General features: G+C 35.7%; 1 protein-coding gene across 5 annotated transcripts in view; it reads left to right on the top strand.

Moving 5' to 3' along the window:
- The first annotated feature begins 370 nt into the window (after window positions 1-370).
- The window catches only part of LOC115453665, a 157,861-nt gene continuing 141,199 nt past the window's right edge, over window positions 371-17,032 (top strand). For all 5 annotated transcript variants that reach the window (XM_037438742.1, XM_037438737.1, XM_037438741.1 and 2 more), the window contains exon 1: window positions 371-642. The gene's annotated coding sequence lies outside the window, so the exon portion shown is untranslated. The remainder of the gene's footprint in view (window positions 643-17,032) is intronic.

Here is a 17,032-nt window from a genome sequence, read left to right as displayed (position 1 = left end):
TCAGGTGTAATAAAATTATTTGCATTTTATAAAACGTAAATATTTTTTGCAAAAATGTATTGTTCTGCATACTTATTAAGTAATAAAAATAAGTACTTAACGATCGTTTCGCTATCATATTAAAGCTAAAATATAATGGTCCTTATTGTCTATATTGGGAAAATATAGGGTTCTTCAAGAAACCAGCTACTTTGAAAATAGGTTATCATTTTCGAAAGTGCATTGATTTTACAAAGATAAACTCTACTAAACTATTCAATAATTAGCTTCTTTTGCGTAATAACTTATGGCGCGGCCGTACAGCCTTATTTTTCCATTTTATTTCCTATTTCGGTGCCATCTCCCTCCACCGCTGAGAAAATGGCCGGTGAATCGAGTCAGTGCTGCGCGCGGTTGTGAACGCGTGCGCACGCCGCTGTGCCCCGTTCTTTATTCAAAACAAACGAAACCCGCCGAACCGATAAGACCGATGTGTTTAAAATTCGAATGTCGAAATATAAAAAAGTAAATTGTGTTAAGTGCCAGTTCAAGTGACAATTCACGTTGTAATTTGCTAAACCGATTACGTTCAGCCTAGACAAGTGCAGGCTATTGTTTTCTTTGTTGACGTGCACCAGCTGTCAAAATATACGGATTATCAAGGTGAGCCCGTTCGGATTGATCATCGGAACGCTGCGACGTTCTTTGTTTTTTTTTTCAGTGTATAACAGCAAAGGAATTTTGCAACCCCATTCAGCCAGAATTTTTTTTTTATTTGCGTAAACGTGTAGCGTTTTCGATGTTGTGAATTAATTCCGTTTTGCAACTTTTAGCGTGCAGGTTTCGTTTTCACCGTTTCGTGTGCTATTAGCAAATTGTTTGTATTATTTTCGATCGACACACGCTTCGGGTATGTTAATGTGTAACAAAACGGTCGTTTAATACTTTATGCCCGGTTGTAAATTGTTTCAAAATGGCTGTTAATATTGTGTAGGCGTTCGGTAATTTACGATTGCAGTACAAACTTTCAAAGGTGTTTGATCTTAAAATATGCGAAACGTTCATTAAAAATTTAGGTCATGGACCCAATAGTTTTTCAGTCAACAATGTGAAACTAATGAACTTGTTGCGCTAATGTAGGCTTAGACAAGACTTTGTTGTAGGCTTATGTTATACGCTCATAGTATTTATACATCGCTGGTTCAAAAGGTAATTGACGTAAGCCACATTTTTTTACGACACAAAGTTTCATACATATTTAAAATCGGCACTTTTTTCTATGTTTTTCTTACCTAGTTATAAATTTTCGAAAAAAAATTCGCTTAAGCCAATTATTCAACGATCGATATGTTGATTGGAATACTTGTTCTTCAAGAACGGTACAATTATCATGACAGATGTTATGTAAACTTTATTGTAAGTGAAAGTATCATGCATTTACACGAATAAAGGTCTTATGAACGATATACTCTATCAATCAGTCAAGTTGTTTTACCAAACATAACCAAAATACCCGTAAACTATATCCATAGGTTCGAATACCGGATGGGGACTAAGTCATCGATTGAGTCGATGCTTTGATGTTGATGCCAAATGCTAAAGCCGAGTGAGAAAACCCATACGAAGATAAATTCTGATAGTTGAATAGTCGAACATGCAATGATATCTAAAGTATATTCAGACAGAAATCTAAACAAATATACATTTTAAATAAATACCTTACAGTAACTGCTCTTTGAGAATTTAATTAACAATGTAAAGTCGTTAAGGGTGAAATTTGCTAAAAGGTAACCTGAGGCAAACAGGCCTTACTTATCATATTGCGGCCAATTGAACAGAAAACTAAAACTAAGACAAACGTAGAAAAATATAAAAGGGAAGCCGGTAGTAATCGGGTTGTATGGAAGCTTCACAACTGGAAAGATATTAAAGTCAGCGTAGTTACGTATGAAGCGACATTGTAAAATGCGACGGAGCTTTTTAAATAAAGATTGAAAAAAAAATACAAGATTGCATAAGGTATTGCCCTTAATACCATCTCAAAAATCAACCATATAGGTATAATACACGACTGATATACTAGGTTCAAGTAGTCGTTGAGATAGACCCTTATTTCTTCTTATGTAGAGCATTGCAAAATGATATTAGGTCTCTCACATGTGAGAGTTCGTCTGGGTAGGTACCACCGTAATGTCTATTTCCGCCAAGCAGCAGTGTGTAGTCACTGTTGTGTGCTGGTTGGAAGGACATTGTAGCAAGTGTAACTACTGGATATGTATAAGACTTAACATTTCACGTCTCAGTTTGGCGACCGCAGTGGAATACCAAACAATACTTGGTAATTCAAGGTGTTGGATGTTGTTTCTACTGTTTATGGGCAGTCGTATCGCTTACCATCAGGCGAAGGGCAAGCTCGTCTCGTCATTCAAAGCAATAAACAAAAAATTAACTTGTCACGGACATAAAATAACTTACAGTATGATCCTGATAAATACTAATATACTACGATAATACGTACAAAGAAATGTCGCCTCTGGATATGTAAGCTAAACTTGTTTTAGAAGAAATCGATCTTATGACCTTCTAAATAGGATGACTTGTTCAATGCACAAATTAGTATTGACTATATTCTTTATTATGTTTATAATATATTTTTACTATAATTGACTGATGTGCCTTCTATACAAACCATGTTTTAAATACTGTTATGATGGTGTGGCCCTCGATTCTAGGGAGAGAGTTGTATTCGGTTCCAACAGGCCGGCATAATTGTATCAACAGTCAAGGAGTAATCATTTCTCGTCAGTCGACATTCTATTGGACCCTACTTCACTTACCATCAGGTACAGGTAGGTCACTTTGCTGTGTTCGAAAAAAAACGTGGCTTTGTAAAACAGTGTGTAAACTAGACCTCAATAGATATCTAAACCACTTCGGTGACATTTATGAACAGATATTTCCATATTAAACAGAAACAAAAAAAATAAAGTATTTTTTTTATATTTCGTCTGCCGCGTCCAATTCTATAAAAAACAAACCCACTAATTTATGTATATTAACGAATAACAAAAGAACAAGCACACTGTTCACGTTACTGAAGAGTATTTACTAAAAAGCAGAGGTTCCCATATTATTTTTTATGCCACCCTGCTACCTTAAATAGGAATGCCCACGCCCCTCTTCTCTTCAATGCAAGGAAGAGGAAACCATGAGCCTCACCAAGTATCTTAGCAAATACTATGAAAGCGAGTTTATTTATTTGTTACGTTTTCCTTTATTACTCTCAGCAATAATGAAATTTTGCATGTACGTTGTTAGGGTGACAGAATGGCTTGTAATCCCTTAACCCAAAAAAGTACTATTCCCGAAGTATTGAAATTGATTTACAAAATCTACATTAACGCCCTTCTTTACATATTATAACGCCTTGCAATGGGACGGGGGCACTTTGAAAAGTAATGCTATAAAGTATTGTCACCTGCTGTCTATAATATTGACAGTATTTACTACAGACTGGTCGCACAGTGCCAGATGGTAGCAGATGGCGACCGGTGCACGCGACGACCCGGAACGCGCCGACAATAATAACCGTTTGAGTTCGTGATTACTCGACAATTGTTTTTGTAAAAGAATCTGCAGTATACTGTTGATAGTATTTAGAAATTTGTGAACCTGCTTTGTAAGTTTAAATTAATACAATTTTCTTCGCGGCTTCATCCGTGTTAAAGGCTAAACGTAAAATAAGCCCTACTTACTAAAGAATAATGTAAATTCCTCGAAGTGAAACTGTAAATATATAATTAGCAGTTATAGAGTTTAGTCTCTATACAACATTAATTTTAATTACCAAAAATAAAAGAAAAGTTATCTGCTGACGTGACAGTTTACATATTTGACTTAAAAAAACTACTGTGATAAAATTATTCCAAAACATAGGTAATTTATGATCACAAGTTACATTGATTCTAAATTTTGGTTTTCTAGCGACCATATGTCATTTTCTTGTAAATTATCGCTTGTTTCAATTGTGAAGAAAAACATCTTACCTGAGAAGTTCTCCATAAGAATTTCGAACGTGAAATCTGCTAACAATTAGGCCAGTGTGGTGAACGAAGGAACTTTTCAGTAGTAGAGAATGCCCCTGTCCTGCAATAGGATATAATGTACATGGCTGGCATTATTATTTTTTTATCATATAAATCAAAGGTTTTTAAGTTCTATTTTTGTATAATCTGTTCTTCTTTGTTAATATTTTAAAATTGTGATAAGAAATGCGCATTTCATCATCTCTATATATTCATTACAATTTTGTTTTCGTATCCAACGTGAAATCTATGACAAGGCCGGGAAGGGCATGCAGGCCGTCGCCATTCATTTTTTAACTATTTTAAACTCTAGTCACGTGCGGTATGTTGTGACAGAGTTCGTATGATACATCCAGATAATTCTTATACAGTTTGAAACGTTGCTGTGGGCTGTATTGAAAAAGTAATCTATCATTCTAGAAGGTAAGCAGGCAGGAATGAAAAATCATATGCATTGTTTTGTCTAATATAATTAACTGTCCTTCTTGACTGACTGTCGATAATATAAAAAGTCAAAAGCTTCTACATAATATATTTTCTTGGCAATTGATTTTCCTCCAAACCGCATCCAAATACCCAAATGTTTACCTTTAATGCAATTAATCATTAAAATTAATCCAGTATTTTATGACATATTTTTCCCTTATTGCTTCACTGGTGGAATTGGCAAGCGATTTCAAGTCTCTAGCCAGAATAAATTTAGGCTACTGGGTCAATGGTACTACCTCTATATTCGGACTTCGGCTGTCTAGGGATTTTAATTAACTACGCTAGCATTCTAACAACCTTCGAGAGATGTCATGTGAATGACATTATTAGAAATGCTCTATACTTACCAATTATCAGTCTTACTTATAAACTTGTTTTAGCGTTAAGAGGTGGTTAAGAATTGCTTAATTATCTGTCAAAAACATCACCGGTTCCTAGTTTCAACCTCATTAAGAGGCAAGAGAGGTTTTGACTTACAGCTGATCGAGTAAATTTGTGTTTTAGCTAATCATATCTTTGCGATTTTTTTATTAAAAGAATATTATTACTGGTATATATTGTAAACGAGCATTTAAGTTAGTACTTTCGTAACTTGGCCTCGAATAAAAAGGGTGTTTAGGGAAGAGAGGGATAAGATAGGAATAGCTATTTCAGTATTTCATTTTTATGGAACACAATAGCAAAGCTTATTTATTGTAGGTTTCTGTGAGGTATGGTGAGGTCATAGAGTAGGTCGCTGGAACTTGCTGGATCCAAGCCGCTTCGAACAGTTCAATTTGGAAATGCTTAGAGGAGGCATATAATCAGCAATGGACTTCCAAAAGCTTGAAGGTATGAATGGTACAGTCGAGCAGTTGTATTTACGCTGTAGACATAGCTGGCAATACCGTGCTACCATTAACAGTAGGTTGATGCATTTTTTGACACACATACGCCTTTTATCTTCGAAGGGATAGGTAGAGGCACAACTGGTTCACCCATTTTCCGCCGTACGTATTCCGTCCCATGATGCGATAGGGAGCGAGCCTATCGTTACATCGAGCACAAATTTCCGAATCCAGGCTGATACTGAGTAGAAAAACACAATAGTGCTGACCCGGGAATCGAATCCGAGACCTCAGCACTGCAGTCGTAATAATATATCAACTTCCTTAAAATCTCTTTGCCATGCCAGGACAAATAAAACTTGATTTAATTCCAAAATAAAAATACAAAAAATATGCAAGCGTTCCAAGCAACACACATAATTTTTATTTTGGCATTTAAAGCCAATGTTAGTGTCAATAAAAATTCAAATTAGTTGACCAATTGTTACAAATAAAGATTTCAAGGCTATCGACTTGAAAGTGTGTTTGGAGCGCGTATTAAATTATCTTGATCATGGATATTTCGTAATTCATGGGTAGGTTCATCAATTGTATCTAATTTTGATACATTAAAATTTACTGTAGGTGGTCCGGTTGTATGGGAACTATAATATTCATTTTTATATAGAACTAGCTTCCGCCCGCAGCTTCGCCCGCGTGGATTTCGGGTTTCAAAAATGGAGAAGGTGCTCAATTTGTCGGGATGTTTTTTTAATTTATGGTGGTATGCAGGTGGTCCGATTGTCCGGTCAGGGTCTGATGATGGGATCCTGGTGAAATCGAAGGAACTTTTAACCATTAAGGTTGCACACGAAATGACGGAAGCTTAAAAAATGGAGTAACTTCTCCCGTTTTCCCAACATTTTCCATCACTGCTATGCTCCTATTAATTGTAGCGTGATGAAAAGTATACTATAACCAGCTCAGGAGTATGAAAAATAATTGTACCAAGTTAAGTTAAAATCCGTCGAGTAGTTTTTGTTTCTATAACGGTTATACAGACAGACAGACAAAAATTTTACTAATTGCATTTTTAGCATCAGTATCGATCCCTAATCACCCCCAGTTATTTTGGAAATATATTTCATGTACAGAATTGACCTCTCTACAGATTTATTATAAGTATAGATATGCAAAAGTAGCTCAAAAATTGTCCATAACGAAAACATGCATTTTAAAGTAAAACAAAAAAATAATATCGTGAAGCCAACCAAATAACTAATGATATATTAAATTTTGTGACTGTTCAATTTAGTCGGGTCCGCGATATCACTTTTGTTGAGTTTCAGAACGCGACATTACATTATTATATTCTGTGCTCCATCGCACACTGCTTTGATGTTAGGAACACACCTACATTGCTTAGACAACAGTGAACTTTATACAATAGCAATAAAGCTCAAATTGACTCTACGTATTAGTTAGAAAACGTTTGTATGGGAAATAGAAAAATGCTGTTTTGAGGATTTTCCCGGCAATTATTCGAATTTTTCTCACCTTTTAAATCTTCCCTAGACCTCCACGAATAATTCAAGACCAAGATAAGATAAATCCGTTCAGCCGTTCTCGAGTTTTAACGAGACTAACGAACAGCAATTCATTTTTATATATATAGATAGATGTAAATTAGTGTAAGTTTTTTTTTATTGCTTTGAATGATGAGACGAGTTTGCCGTTCGCCTGATGGTAAGCGATACGACCGCCCATAAACAGTAGAAACACCATCCAATACCTTGAATTACAAAGTATTGTTTGGCATTCCACTGCGTTCGCCATCCTGAGACATGAGATGTTAAGTCTTATTATGTCTAGTAGTTGCACTGGCTACAATGTCCTTCAAACCGGAACCCAACTGTGACTACACACTGCTGCTTGGCGGCAGAAATAGATATTGCGGTAGTACCTACCCAAGCGGACTCTCACATATGAGAGACCTACCACCATTTACATTACAAGATTTTTAGTATTACAATTCAGAACACTAAAAAAATCATAAAACCTTAGTACTTCAGTGCTATTATTTTGCTAGAATACAAAACAGGTATATAGTATGACATTGGTATGAAGAGCATGTAGGTCTAAGCAATAGAACCTTAAGCTTAATATGAACAGCTGCGGCAAAGGTCATCTTCTCGCCTACAATACAAAATTCTTCAAGTGACGTCATAATGTGTGTACTACAAAATGAAATAACATTCGCAGTCTTCCATTTTCAAATATTTGCATACACACGCGTCGTACAGACAACTACAAAAGTAGCTGTAGTGTACAAAATTCGAATTTCAAATCGTCTTTATATTTTTATGTCCTTATCAACATTCGTTTTTCTTCCTTCGAAACTTTGATAAAAAAGAATATTTTTATTAAAGATGACGTGATGCAGCGTTTTAAAGATTATTATTTCCTCAGCTACTTTTGTGGCTGACTGTACCTTCTGTCGAATGTAACCTTCTTGAATGACATTATGTTATGCCTCGGCAGATCGATGACGTAATGGTTCCAAACTGCCAAACATATTCGCAAGATTTCTTGGTAATGATATTACTAAGAAATAAAGTACGCGTGTTGTTTCTGTGAAGGAAACATCACACACCTAAAAGGGTAGGCAGAGATGCAAATAGGGGCCCATTTTTCGCCTTGTGTTTTCTACCCCATAATTTTGCAGGGGGCTCCGTCCACATGACCAAATTAACTGGATAAAAAAGAGCCTATAACACTCAAGAGTAATGCAGAGTCCTATTAGAGAAATAAAATCAAAACTGTTTAGTAGTTCCTGAGATTAACTATCGAGTTCAAACTCTTCAACTTCATATTATTACTATAGATTACATTTTAACCCGAGAAAAAAGTCACAGTTTAACATTGATATATATGTAATACATACTAGATTTGGCGTTCCGTACATCCACTGTGTTGAACTGACTGACTGACAGCTTATGGTTGTTAACGGCGCTCAAGATATAAGAACTCGAGTCTAAGAAACCTGGATTTGAATAAAAAATATAAGTCAAATAAGTAAAATGATTTGTTGTTAAAGTGAATAAATAGGTTATAACAGTGACGTTTTGGTTGCCAATTTAGTTCAGATTTTGAACAAATAGTTAATATACGTTCGTGTCTATGGAATATACGTCAATGCGATTTAACTCTTGCATTATCAAAACAGTTTCACTCTTACTGAAATAATCATAAGTATCAAATTCTTATAGCATCATCATGTGTCATGCCCGGCATATTGATTATGCTGTAACTGCCCTACATAAGTTTTCAAAAGTGACAAAATTAATACCATTAATCACGATGAACGGAATACTTTCACAATCAGAACCTGTTTGGCAAGGGCGTGTTATATAAAGTCCCAAAAGCAAGGTGTCATTAAACAGCCTGTTTATGACGTCATCGTTTACGTAACACTTTCATATTGCGACCGTACTATGGGTTTCAGAATCTTTCGAGTATTTAGTGAGTGGGTTTAAATTCGAGTTTAGTGAACTTGACTTTTAAGTCGAGAAGTTTCTGCTGAGGCTGTATCGGGCTTTTATTAATACTGGCCCGATGATTTAACGAGTCTTTTCTACTGCGGAAGGTGTTTAAGCCATGACCGTCATGTTGGCCTAAATAAGTAGCCTTTACATACATATATTGGCACATGAGCAAGAATATTGATATTGTTAATGAAATATCCAAGTATTCACACGATGCAATGCTTTTCTAATGAATAATAATAATAATAAATAATATCAGCCCTGTATTATACACTTGCCCACTACTGAGCACGGGCCTCATCTACTACTGAGAGGGATTAGGCCTTAGTCCACCACGCTGGCCTAGTGCGGATTGGTAGACTTCACACACCTTCGAAATTCCTATAGAGAACTTCTCAGATGTGCAAGTTTCCTCACGATGTTTTCCTTCACCGTTAAAGCGAACGATAAATTCACAAAGAATACACACATGATTTTTTAGAAAAGTCAGGGTTGTGGATTTGAACCTGCGGACATTCGTCTCGGCAGTCCGTTCCACACCCAACTAGGCTATCGCCGCTACCACTAATGAATACAAAGAAACAAATAAAGACTTGGTGTATTTTGCCAACATATTACGCATTCAGTTATTGCTTACCATAAACATGAATCAAACAAAACATGTTCATTGTCTATACTCCATACAATGAGCATTCGTAAAGAAAATAATTAAAAATCATACGTCGCAATCAAAGATTTAACATATTTTTACTAGCTTTTGCCGGCGGTTTCATCCGCGTGAAAATATTTTCCGAGAATAAAAAGTAGCGTATAGCACTCAGAAGTAATGTAGCTTTCTATTAGTTAAAAAAAATCAAAATTGATTAAGTACTTCCTAAAATTAGCGCGTTCAAACAAACTGTTCAGCTTTATATATTAGTGTAGATAAAGCAGTCATATTCACCGTAAAAATACTGATATAAACATGTATTCTCAGCATTTAAAAACGAATATTTTAATTTAAATAATTCAGTCAACCGCATTGCTCGTCCTGTCAATTATTTGCATAAAAACTTGTTATATTAAGTTATAAAATAAAATAATCAAAATAGCCTTTGTTATATAATCCCGTTGTTGGTAAAATGCCTCTTCGTAAAAGTGTTATGTTTGTAACAAGTAGTAGGAACCATTCTACCGGTTCTAAAAGATATCTGAGCGGTTTTGCGAAATTGAACAAGATGTGATGTTGACACCTCACACCTGTCGTGTGATATTGTAAGGCGAAGTGTCGCGGAATATCTTCATACTCTTTGTTATATGTTATCCTGGTACTTGATATGACGTTTAGTACTTACAGGCTAAGAGCGTGTTTGAGGATATTTTATCTGTTTTGATTTCAATTCAACGAAATGATGAACAAATTCCACGGCAAATGATATTTGTCATGACTGCTCATAAGTAGCACATGATTTGTTTAATAATAGTGTCAAAAACTAGTTACGAATTCTGTTTTGCATAAATCGAATAGCGATATTCGCATTTCTCAATTTTTATTTACCGATTTTCGGAAAGAACATTTTGTAATTTAAATATATATACATCTTGTAACAAAGGTAAAGTACACAAGATATTAAATCCGTCATAATAGCCCACGTAAGTGTGTCGCGTTCCGGGATCAGCCTGTGTATCCGGTTCTAACAGGCCGGCATAATGATGTCGACTGGCGAATGGTAATCATCTCTCGTCAGTCGACATTCAGTTGGATCTCACTCCATTAACCATCAGGAGTAATGGTCACTTAACCGTGCACGTTAAAAGAAAAATCGCCTACAAAACAATTGCCAGAACAGTTAAATTTAGAAACTAAACAGAGTCTTTCTGACAATGTCTTTAAGAAACTTATTAATTCCATTGCACTAAAATAACACGCGTCAGATTAAAGCGATTGTTGCCAGTGCGGTTGTATGTAGGGCGCGTATATTATGCAAGTACCCACTGTTGCAATTGTCAGTGTCATCGGCTTTTGTTCCACCTGACTTGATTGACAATGCATGACAAGTCTAAGGGTGTTTATACCAAGTAAGGTAAGGCGTGTATTAATAAAATAATCTCATTTCATATGGGATCAGTGCCTTCTTGACTGCCTCGGTGGCTTAGTTGTAATTGTACGGGTGAGGTCCCGGTTACGAATCCCGGGTCGAGCCACATTTATCCAAGGTTTTTTCTATCTTAAAAATTGCTCAGTCCCAGGTCCCAGTTAGGATGTTGGCGGTGTGATACCCCCGTGCCTCGGAGAGTACGTAAAGCCGTTGGTCCTGCGCCTGATCTCTCTCCGGTTATGTCGGATTGCTGTCTCACCGGATTATGAGAGTGAAAGAACAGAGAGTGCAAATGTGTATTGCATACACAAAAGAAATTCTATCGTTTATCTTAATCATTTATTTAGTCAAATAGATTAATATAAATTAAACGTAATTTGACAGCAAACTATAAACTTTAACTGCCCAAAACCAGTAATTTATGTTGTAATACCAGGTTTGAAGTTCTAATCTAATTATCTAGACTAGTCTTTGATTTGGATAATCTAAATTTATCACAGTTGCGTACTTATGATTTTAAATATAAAAACCGATTCCGATTCTAAGGAAAATAAACTAATTTTTTTTTGAGAATCTTTGAATCATAAAACTAATATAATTTGAATTTATTCAGTGAATGACTATTCTCTAATCCCACGACGGTATCATTAGAAGTAGTTTTCAATAAACGATTCCAATATCAATCTTCAATCGCATTCCGAAAATGAACCAATCATAATAACTCATTTGTAAGCATGTCAAAAAGCTTTGTTCTGATTGGCCAATTTTTGGGATAGATCGAAATAGAAAATGACGGTAAGTTGAAATTCAGTACCAGATGAAGGTTGCATTTACTTCGTAAACAGACGTAATCTTACTAAGTATTAATAAGTTCATTAATTAATCGTTTTATTAACAAAAATATGTGCATTCGTACTTCAGAGTAATAAATCTTTTAATTATTAATACAAATCATGCTAATCTATATCACTAGAGGGGGCTATACTAGCTAGTTTTCAGCTACCTTCACCCACTACCTACAAGCTACCCAATACCAGGAAATAATTGCCCAACGGCAGGCGCCGGTGTCTCGCCAGCCTTGTCGACACCCACGCTGGAATGGCGACGTATATTCATTGATTATATAGAATTATGGGTTTGGTAGGTTCGGAATTTGATTGTTAAGTAAAACTTGATGGAACTTGGTATTCACTGCAAGGAATACATGATTAATGTTACATAATCTGTATTATGTATCTGTCAACTGTCAGTTTTATATTTTATAGTGTCTGTGGTATTAAAAAATTAAACTCTCATCCTCGGTCAACATGGAGTTAGATTGCATTCAAACTATTCCCTACATGAAAATAAGTTCTCTTCTTTCTACGCACAGCAACAAATAACACAATTGGTATTAAAGATGTCTTTTTGGAATAATAATAATAATAATTTGTAATAATAGTAATAGCGGCGATAGCCTAGTTGGGTGTGGAACGGACTGCCGAGACGAATGTCCGCAGGTTCAAATCCCAAGGGCACACACTTCTGACTTTTCTAAAATCATGTGTGTATTCTTTGTGAATTTTTATCGTTCGCTTTAACGGTGAAGGAAAACATCGTGAGGAAACCTGCACATCTGAGAAGTTCTCTGTAGGAATTTCGAAGGTGTGTGAAGTCTACCAATCCGCACTAGGCCAGCGTGGTGGACTAAGGCCTATTCCTTCTCAATAGTAGAGGAGGCCCGTGCTCAGCAGTGGGCAAGTATATAATACAGGGCTGATATTATTATTATTATTATGTCTTTTTGTATCGGACTCCGCAGTTAACAGCGAGGGAAACTTGCCAAAAGGATACTTGAATCCCTCGGCTTAACGACTGCTGGCCTTGGAGGAAAGTTGGGAGGGGATATCTGAGGAAGGAAGAAAAGGGGAAGGAGAAGGAACACTCTTTGGATAGAAGGAAGGGAGACACCAGAAAATTTTCGCGAGCCTCATAGACCTTAATGTGAATAAATAAAAAAAAATACTTTATACATCACGTAGGCGAACAAAGTTGCACATATGATACGTCAAAACAAAGCATAAGAATAATTATTATTATTTATAAACAACTATTAAAATTACTTATATAACTATGGACATTTTAAATTAGGGATAAAATTTATAATGAAGACAGGGTACAAACCGAAGTAACCAGCTCGGGCTGGCAGGTAGGGGGAAATAGAAGGATAACGCATCGCGATCCTCACCGGCGAGGAGATGTGCCCTAACCTAGCTAACCTACCAGCTTTTCACTAGCTACGTAAGTGATGACTACCCAAAGAAGAAAGGCAGAAAGAAACTCCGGGCTTTCTTTTTTGCCATAAATTGTCTTTCTTGTTTGTCAAAAATAGGCAAAGATGAGGTATACACTTAACTGTGTGCCTAGACTCACAACAAACGTCCCCCCGTACGGACGTGCATTCGGTGAGGAGACCAAACACAAGAATTCCCTCGGGGGGGATATTAAAGATGATTGGGAATAAATTATCATAAGTCATCAGTATGTAAACCTTTCCATGTGGGTATAGTGCTGTAGGCATCGACAGCCATGGATTAGTAAATATTTTGGTATCTTATAAAGATTTTTATTTACGAATTTATATGTACAAGGTCATTTTGACATTACATTACTAAATAAAACCATACTTTTCTTTAAAAATAACTCTTTACTTAAGTAACTTGAACCATACATGTCAAATATAGTGTAAGCTTCGAACACAATAAATATCAATTAGAAGTAATTTTAATTTTACACGCCCTAATGCCACATGGCAACGTCACACTTTTAGGCAGAAATACACTCACGCACATGCTATATTTGCACTAAACTACAAAATGATAAAGATATGAAAAGTAACGTTAAACGTTTTGTTCAAAAAATGGATGATATTTGACACAATGTTAGCCGTTATATAGACGATAATGTAGTTTCATTTATTAACGCAATGTCAAAATGACTTGATTTTTATATCGATCTGTGCAGTAGGTTGCCTCAAGATTAATACTAATACAGCATATAAGTAACAAATATCAATATTATCCTGAATTTTAAAATACAAACATTTAATAATACTCCTCGTAACTGAGAACTCCGGATTAATTCGTCACGAGAAATTGAAAATTTTTGATTAAATAAACTTTGTTTATTTACTCTTTCCGAAATTCAATTCAAAGCGAGTTAGTTACTCATTCATGAATTATTATTGTTTCAAACAGCAGATTAACAAAAGAACAATAATATACTATACAGTAACAACTAGAAACAAGAACAAAAGAAAATGTTTAGTCTGTATTAAATCAAATATTTAGACGTAAAACAATAATAACTACTCCGTGTTTGAATTAACATAAGAGAATGCGTGGAAGTTGTGATGTCATTTGAATAAAAAACACCGTGGGTAAGTAATAGTTACGCGCTTGGATTCATTATAAAAACCACCCGTGAGGTATTAAAGGGGCCTTTAAATCGGACGATTCGTATAAAATTGAAAATTGCTTCCGACTCCGTCCGTATTGATTTTTTTTTCGGGATACATATTTTCCCCGGATGAAAAGTTGTCTAGTACTCAAAAGTAATAAAAATTCCTATTAGTGAAAAAAAAAACAGTTTCGTAGTTCCTGAGATTAGCGCGTTCAAACAAACAAACTCATCAGCTTTAAATATAAGTATGCATTATCTCATTCATGACTAAAATTTGGTAGATTACGCATATAGTTTAGAATTACCGAAAAAAATAACCAAAATGGAAAAAAAAAGAAATTTACACCAAGGAAAATTTCATAATGGTATAAGAAAAATATATGTCATAAATATTCAGGGATTTCGGAAGCAAATTATGTAAGCTCACGGAACATGTTTTCCTCAAGTACGCGTAAAGCTTTCTGCTAACCAATGAATAACTAAGAAACCATCCACAGCCCATTGGAACAGTGTCATCATCATCATCAGCCCTGTATTATATACCGTCCCGCTGTTAGGCACTGGCCTCCTCTACTACTGAGAGGGATTAGGCCTTAGTCCACCACGCGGGCCTACTGCGGATTGGTAGACTTCACACACCCTCGAAATTCCTATAGAGAACTTCTCAGTTGTGCAGGTTTCCTCATGATGTTTTCCTTCATCGTTAAAGCAAGCGATAATTCACAAAGAATACACACATAATATCTGGGAAAGTCAGCGGTGTGTGCCCTTGGGATTTGAACCTGCGAACATTAGTCTCGGCAGTCCGTTTCATAACCAACTAGGCTATCGCCGCTTTTTTTGGAACAGCGTGTACGATAAAATACAAACGCAAAACATAAAAAAAAAACAATTCGTAGCCGGATATACGCGAGTTCAGCCAAAGTAGATCACAACAGCAAAACAATTTCGCTAGTATGAAACAGATAACATCGAGAGGTTTATGAAATAATCCGCTTGAAATTCTAAATACGGCTAGTCAACATATTTTGTAATACTGATTGCGATTCACAATGCCACTGGCCTTCATTTACACCATATTTTTTACATGTACACGACACATTCACCTCACTGCACCTGATGGTAAGTGGAGTGGGATCCAATAGAATGTCTGGAATACTCTTTGACAGTCGACACATTTATGCTAGCCTGTTGGAAGCAGATATACACAGGCTGTTCCCGGAACGCGACACACTTACATGGGCCATTAGCGGGTTTTAACACCTTGTGTACGGTGGTCGCTATTCGGGCGAATATAAAATATATCCTACCACCAGCAAAAATTATACAGAAAGGTAATGATTTGCCTTATATATCAGAATTGTATGTCGTGATCTTACAGATGGCCAAGATGTAGGCGTTTATTGGTATGTTATGTAAAATGGCATTGTAAATCGTAAGGGTAGTAACATTTTTATTGCTAAACCGGTTTTGATGCCTTTAAAGGAGGTTTGACGGAAAAAAATATTATTATTTACAGTAATAAAATGTTCTATAACACGAGTTTGCAAGTAAGAAAAAATATTGAAAAATATAGGTATTAAAGCTTATTTTCGTTCCCACATTAAAAAACGAACTACATATTTGCGTATTCAATATTTTTATTACTCTTAAACTGACTTCGAACACATGATGAAAACTAGTTGCCACTTTATACGGCGCTATATTATCACGTCAGACAAATCGTATCGTAAAATGTAAATGGGGCTGGCAATTGTTTATTTTTTGTTTCCATAACTATTCACCTGCGGCATACTAAGCATTGAATTCACTGTAATTATTTAAATACATCTTAAGAAAACATTTGTAACCGAAACACTTGTTAAAATAAATACGTTGTTTTTTCGGTACAAAATAGTATCAGAACCATAATTTTACAGCGAATTATGTGGTATATTTAGTTATTTTGTTTGTGTGAATGGATATGTGGTTACGTATTTTTGCGAGATCAGACTTCATACAAATATATAGTGGTAATGTTGGCAAAAAAAACATCAAAATTTTGAAAAACAAATAGGATGTATTGTTTGTTTAATGTTGTTTTTTATCAGTCCCACTCGTGACCACGAAGGCTGCAAAATCTTCGAAACATCGAGAGAAAACTAAAATATTAATACCGCGATAAAATCCGAAAAATAGTTTAATTTTAATTTTTATCGTTAGAACAACAAATTGACTTCACTGCTGGTGTGACGTACTGTGAAGCCCAAAGAAAATGTGAAAGACATTAAAACATCCCCAGACGATGGGCAAAACTATTTTTTTTAAAGGTAAAGACCGAAACTGCTTAACATACATACAGAACGTATCCTGATTTGACAAAAGGTCAGGGGTCCCTATTCCATTTATAGAGGCGAATCCGTCTTTTTGCATTTGCGGACATCCTATTCGAAAGACAGCTTCGATAACCGTATAGGTAAGAAAAACTTTCCCGCCCTCACACCCACCACTACAACTCCTGTAAGCCAGGATCAGCAGTGGCACGCATTTTATGACACCGAGCAGTGAAGCTGGGCGAGTCTCAGGGAACACTAATTTGTCATTATCCCGCAAAGTAATGAATCATATAG

This window comes from Manduca sexta, chromosome 15, assembly GCF_014839805.1.
Source record: "Manduca sexta isolate Smith_Timp_Sample1 chromosome 15, JHU_Msex_v1.0, whole genome shotgun sequence".
NCBI classification, from domain to species: Eukaryota; Metazoa; Arthropoda; class Insecta; order Lepidoptera; family Sphingidae; genus Manduca; species Manduca sexta.
The sequence above is the reverse complement of the archived record's forward strand: the minus strand, read 5'-3'. Positions and strand labels throughout refer to the sequence as shown.